Raw genomic sequence first — 6,058 nt, forward strand, 5'->3', positions numbered from 1 at the left:
TTCTCGTGAGATAGTACGGTCGGATCGTCAACAGAGAGCAAGTTCGACGCAAGCAATCGAAGGAGGCACTCTATCGCTACCAAGAAGAACTCAGTTTTAAACAAAGGGGAGAATCAAATTCATTCTCCTCTCTTTTGTAATCGGAATCCAAATTGTAATTGATTTTGAGAGAATACAAATCAATTTTTCTTTCATTGTCTTTTTACTGCAAATTTCCAACAAACAAAAGATGGCGACTCCGCTGGGGACAAGCTTCTCTGACGAAGAAGTGGTGGCGCAATCTGACGTTCACCTCACGGGAACCACCATCGAAACTCTTGTCGTAGAGTTCGACCAAGCCAAGTATGAGGAGGCCCTCTCCTCTGGGTCGCTTAGCCCTAAAGCTAGGCGTGATACCCACAAGATCTCTAAGGAGGTCGTAACTACTGCTGAGATGGCAAAGAAAGCCCTCTCCTTTGGCCAAGACCTTAAACTCGCTCTGCGAGTTGAAGATTCCACACCCGTATCGCTACAGCGTATAATAGGTCATAAGAGACCTATGTCGGAGGAAAATCCAACCAACGTCGACGATGCTGCGGCCAAGGCGTTAAAACAAGCTAAGAAAAACGCCGCTCGACGAAGGAGAAGATCCATACGGCGAGCATACTTGCGGAATAGCCGAGCTATCGCCCAACGCAAAGATTACGTTTCTGAAAATCTGCCCGAACTCTACGTTTCTACTCCAGAACGCACACTTCATGGCAATGAACCCGATTATGAGCCTCGGGTAATCCAACTCAACCGCGACCCTCAGTGGCGTGTTGTTCAAACTAGACGCACACCTCAGGGGTGCGTCTCAGAATCAAAACGTGACCTTCAAAGGCACATTCAATCATCTAAACGCACACCTCAAATGTGCGTTCAATCAAAACTCGACCCTCAGGGGTCTAATCAGTCGAACAAACACAAACCACAAGTGTGCGTTCAACCAAAACAAGACCCACAGGGGTCTGTTTCATCATCAAAACGCACACCTCAAGTGTGCGTTCAACCAAAACAAGACCCACAGGGGTCTGTTTCATCATCAAAACGCACACCACAAGTGTGCGTTCAATCAGGACAAGATCCACAAGGATCTGTTTCATCAGTCAAACACAGGCCTCAACCTCGTGTTTATAAACCTAAACGCGACCCTCGTGTTTCGTCTCAAGAACACGACATGGTCCGTAAGGTTCAAGAGAGTCGGCATGGATTTAAGGTTCATGTCCAACCCACCCAAGGGCAGGGGGTTCCATCTCTACCCTCACAAGATTCTTCCCAAGTCTCTGATCTGCGTGAGCTACTGTCGAGAGGAAGGCCAACACAGCAAGTGGCTCATTCATGCCAATGTGAGCGGCTTATTTCCGCAGTCCTCTCCGAATGTAGATGTTGTTCATCTACGCCTAGGCAATCCGTGTTCAACAGATTGACGAATGTCGTTAGGCCTGCTAAACGACAACGTCGCCACAAAAAGAAGACCTCTGAAATCGACTATCCCGAGGTTACTATCAACATGATCGGCAGAGGAAAAGCCTCGCATTCTGATTCTGAGGAGTCACATTCCTTGACTGTTCGGGAAATTTGTGATGAGTTCGAGGGAGTATACCGACACACTCGGACTCGGACAGGAGCTATCCGTCCGGTTGACTATCAAAAGTTAGCCAAGGGGATTACGTAAAGTGATGAACATTCGGCAATAGCCGAATCTCAATCTTCTAGCTCTGTCAGAGCACAAGAGGTTTCCGCTTACATGACGGGAAACCCCGAAGACATAGCCAAAAGAGTGGACGAACATCATGTCATGCTCCAGGCGCAACAGGAGACACTTCTCCAATTGAAGGATATGTTGGCCCAGCTCCTTGTCGGAAAAGGCCAAAAACCTGAATCTTCCCGGAGGACAACCTCCAAAGGGAAACAGAAAGTGACAGAACATTCAGATCGTGAAACTCATAACCTGGAATCCTCTTCTGAAAATGAGAAGGAGATGGAAAAAGAGCTACACCCTCAGTCCTCTAAGGTGGACGAACTGGAGGCTCGCATCAATGCAATCGCCAACAGAAGCGAGCTCCGCGAAGAGGGAGTGGTGCGGCCTTACCCTGCTGAGTGGGACACAGCTCCCTACCCGCCGAAGTTCAAAGCCCCTACCTTGCAACCATTCGATGGCACAGGCTCGCCAAATCAACACATCTACTACTTCAAGTCTCAGACTGGAGATGTGGTGGCAAACGACGCCATCTTGACGCGCTTGTTCATCGGCACTCTTAAAGGAGTTGCCTTTGAATGGTTTATGAAATTACCTGCTGGATCTATTCAGAAATGGGTAGATTTGGAAAGGCTTTTCTTAGCCAGGTTCTTCGAGGACAATACAGAAGTTTCAGTCCCGACTCTTCTCGCCACTAAGCAGAAGAAGGGAGAATCCATTAAGACATATGTGGAGAGATTCCGCAGCATGGCGTTGCGATGCCCTTCAGGTATGCCCCAATCAACTTTGGTTGAAACTTGCAGGCACAACTTGCAGACTCAGCTCCTTGCTCAGATGGGGGTAGCGGAATGTCGCTCCTGGAGGCAACTGGTATCGCAAGGAGAACAAGCCGAAGAGATTGTCGCTCGAGTTAGAGCCGAAGAAGCTGCATACCCGAAGCCGCAACAACAACGCAATCAGCACAACGCCCAACGGTCTAAAGGAAAAGAGATTTTGGCAGCCGACGCCAACACACTGGTACCACCACCTGCTAAGCAAGACAAGGCACCTAATCAGCAAAGAGCGCCCAAGCAATATTCATTTAAAGAGGAGCATGTAGATACCTTGTTCTAATTACTACGGAAGAATAACAAGCTACAGCTTCCCGAAATCAAGAAGCCGGACGAGGCAGGAAAGGTGGATGATCCTAATTATTACCGTTATCACAGGTTCTTAGGACATCCTACCAGAAGGTGCTATGTCTTTAAGGACATCCTCCAAAATTTGGTGAATGCTAATGTGCTCACCTTGAAGCCAGAGCAAAAGACCGTATCCACTAATATGATAGCGGTCCAATTCGGTGACTTCCCTCCGGTAGCGGCCGCAGATGGTGTTGTCCCCATTCATAAAGGAGAAATGCACCTGAAAAACACTAACTTGTATAGTCAGAAGGACAGGGGGTTGGTACCCCTCACTACTCTAAAAGGGGAGATCATGTGGGTACATCCCGACCTGGTAGAAGACTGGCAGCGGGCGAAAACCACGTCCAAAAAGAAGGGAGGAAAGGCTAAGTCATCCAACATGATTAGCCCCTCTGTTAATGAGAATGATGATCATCTCAAACCTCTTACTGACTCAGAAGAGGAGAGGATTGCCCTGGCAGCATACCCAGGAGACAACCCTGGCACTCGGTCAGGAAAAGCTTACTTGAGGGATTACAGTCAGAATGCTCAAGAGGTTGAAGAACAGCCCCAGGACGCTGGGGGTTCTGTCCCAAAGAAGCCAGTCGATAAAGGGAAGCAAAAAGAGCTCCGGTTCAACAAAAATCTTCACCAGGAACCCGGGGAGTCGAGCACTCCCTTCCAATTCAATGTCATGGCGCAACTGGCCAACATACCGGCCAGGATTACCCTATATGAACTATTGAGGTTGTCCAAGACTACCAAGGAAGCTCTAATTGAAGCCTTAAAGAATACGGAGAGCTTTATTACACAAGTCGCTCCAATTCCTAAAGCTTCTGATGATCAACCTTGTCTGCAATGCCTACAAGCAGCGAGAAGTCTACCATGCATATCATTCACTCAGGAAGACATGCAAGTCAAGCATAAGCATGATAGACCGCTGTATTACACCGGGTATATCGGATCCTCCGAAATCAGTCGTGTTCAAGTTGACCCAGGCTCAGCGCTTAGTATCATGCCTTACAGGGTCATGCAGGTCTTAGGGATTCCTATGCACCGACTAAACACCACCCAGAATACCATCTTTGGGTTCAACGCTAATAGCACTCGGCCCCTGGGAAAGATCAAACTCAGGTGTAAAATCGGAGACCTCAAGTCCGAAGTGACTTGTTACATCATAGATGCGGACATGTCCTACAATCTTTTGCTAGGACGACCATGGATACATGCAAACCACATTATCCCATCTACCCTATACCAAGTCATGAAGTATGCCAACGATGAGGGAGAAGTTCGAACCTTAATCGCAGAAAAATACCCTTTCCGTGGGGTGGAAAACTTTCACACCGATTCCGTTTTCTACCTGGAATCCCAGGAGAAAGAAGATGTGGACAGCGGTAACGAAGCTGATATCAAACCAGATCCTGAAGAAGATTATCCATGGGAATTGAATCTAGATGTAATGGGTCAGGATGAGAGCAATAATAATGTACCGAGTGAGGGCGAGTGGTGCATTAATGAAGATTTTATTTTGATCTGATGTGTCCTCTAAAAATAAACCAATAGAGAATGATCATAATGCAGGTATCAACTCATGGCACGCACTGTGCACAGATGCATCACTCACATTACCAATCGAGTCATCCTTCGCGTCAGATGAAGAAGCAGAAGATGCCCAGAAGGCTTTCTTTAAAGTCCCATCCAAAAGGAAATGGCAGAAACCGATCTGTTTTTGTAAAGTCAAACCCGAACAACTCAAACGAGGAAGTTCAGAGGAAGACGATGGAGTTCCCCAATTCCATTACCATGAACCCAATTCCATACACTTAATGAAACGAATGGGATATAACTTTAATAAAAAATAGGGTTTGAACTTCGGGAAAGGAAGACGAACACCGATCCGAATGTCTCTCACTCCTGAAGGAAAACCTCCGGATTATTATCAAAAAACCGGAAGAGGCTTAGGTTATGTCACAACTCCCTCTGCCTCAGAAAACGAAATCAGTAATTATTTACGTCAGGACCATTCATCCGGAACATCTTCTTGGGAATTTGACATCAGTGTCGGACCCTTCTTTAAGAATCTGACTGTGAACATGGTTTCAACGAGTCATCCAGATGAAGACGCAGGGGGTGATGAAGGATTAATCGAATCAACCAATGATCCTTGGATCAAACGCCTCAACATCTTGTGGGATATGTACTTCGAACATCGCGAACCACCCACTGAAGACAAAGTGATCCAAGTCAACATGGGAGATGAATCTAACCCCAAGCCAATCTTTATAGCTGAAGACCTATCATCATCCAAAAAAGAGGACCTTATATCTCTCATCCGAGAATATATAGATGTCTTCGCTTGGAATTATGAAGATATGCCTGGCCTTGACCCGAAGGTTGCCATGCACCGTCTCACAACAACGCAGGTTTCGTCCAGATATCATAGAATCAATTGAGTCAGAAGTTAAAAAGCTTATAGACTCGGGTTTTGTTAGGGAAGAACAACACCTCGACTGGGTGGCCAACATTGTCCCAGTGCCCAAGAAAAATGGTAAGGTCCGTAAATACATCGACTTTTGTGACCTTAACGCAGCCTGTCCAAAGGACGAGTTCCCACTCCCTATCACAGATATTATGATTGACAACACCTGTGGATATGAAAGGATGTCTTTCATGGACGGATTCTCCGGATACAATCAGATCAAGATGCACCCGGAAGACGAGAAACACACTGCTTTTAGAATACCACTGGGGGTGTATTGCTACACAGTCAGTGATGCCCTTCGGCCTGAAGAATGCAGGTGCAACTTATCAGCGTGCAATGAACACGATCTTTCACGAACACCTACGAAAGAAGATCGAGTGCTACGTTGATGATATAGCAGTAAAGAGCTAATGTAAAGGTGATCATCTTACAGATCTGAAGACAATGTTCGAGATCATACGAGCACATCAGCTGAAGATGAACCCTACAAAATCGTTCCTCGGAGTATCAAGCGGAAAATTCCTGGGATTTATCGTTACCTCTAAGGGAATTTCTCTTGATCCGGAGAAGGTGCGTGCCATCCAAGACATGCCGCCTCCGAAGAATCTCAAAGAGCTCAGAGGTTTGCAAGGCAGACTGGCTTACATTCGAAGATTCATATCGAATCTTTCAGGGCGTTGCCAACCTTTCTCT

This window comes from Asparagus officinalis, chromosome 3, assembly GCF_001876935.1.
Source record: "Asparagus officinalis chromosome 3, Aspof.V1, whole genome shotgun sequence".
Taxonomy (NCBI): domain Eukaryota; kingdom Viridiplantae; phylum Streptophyta; class Magnoliopsida; order Asparagales; family Asparagaceae; genus Asparagus; species Asparagus officinalis.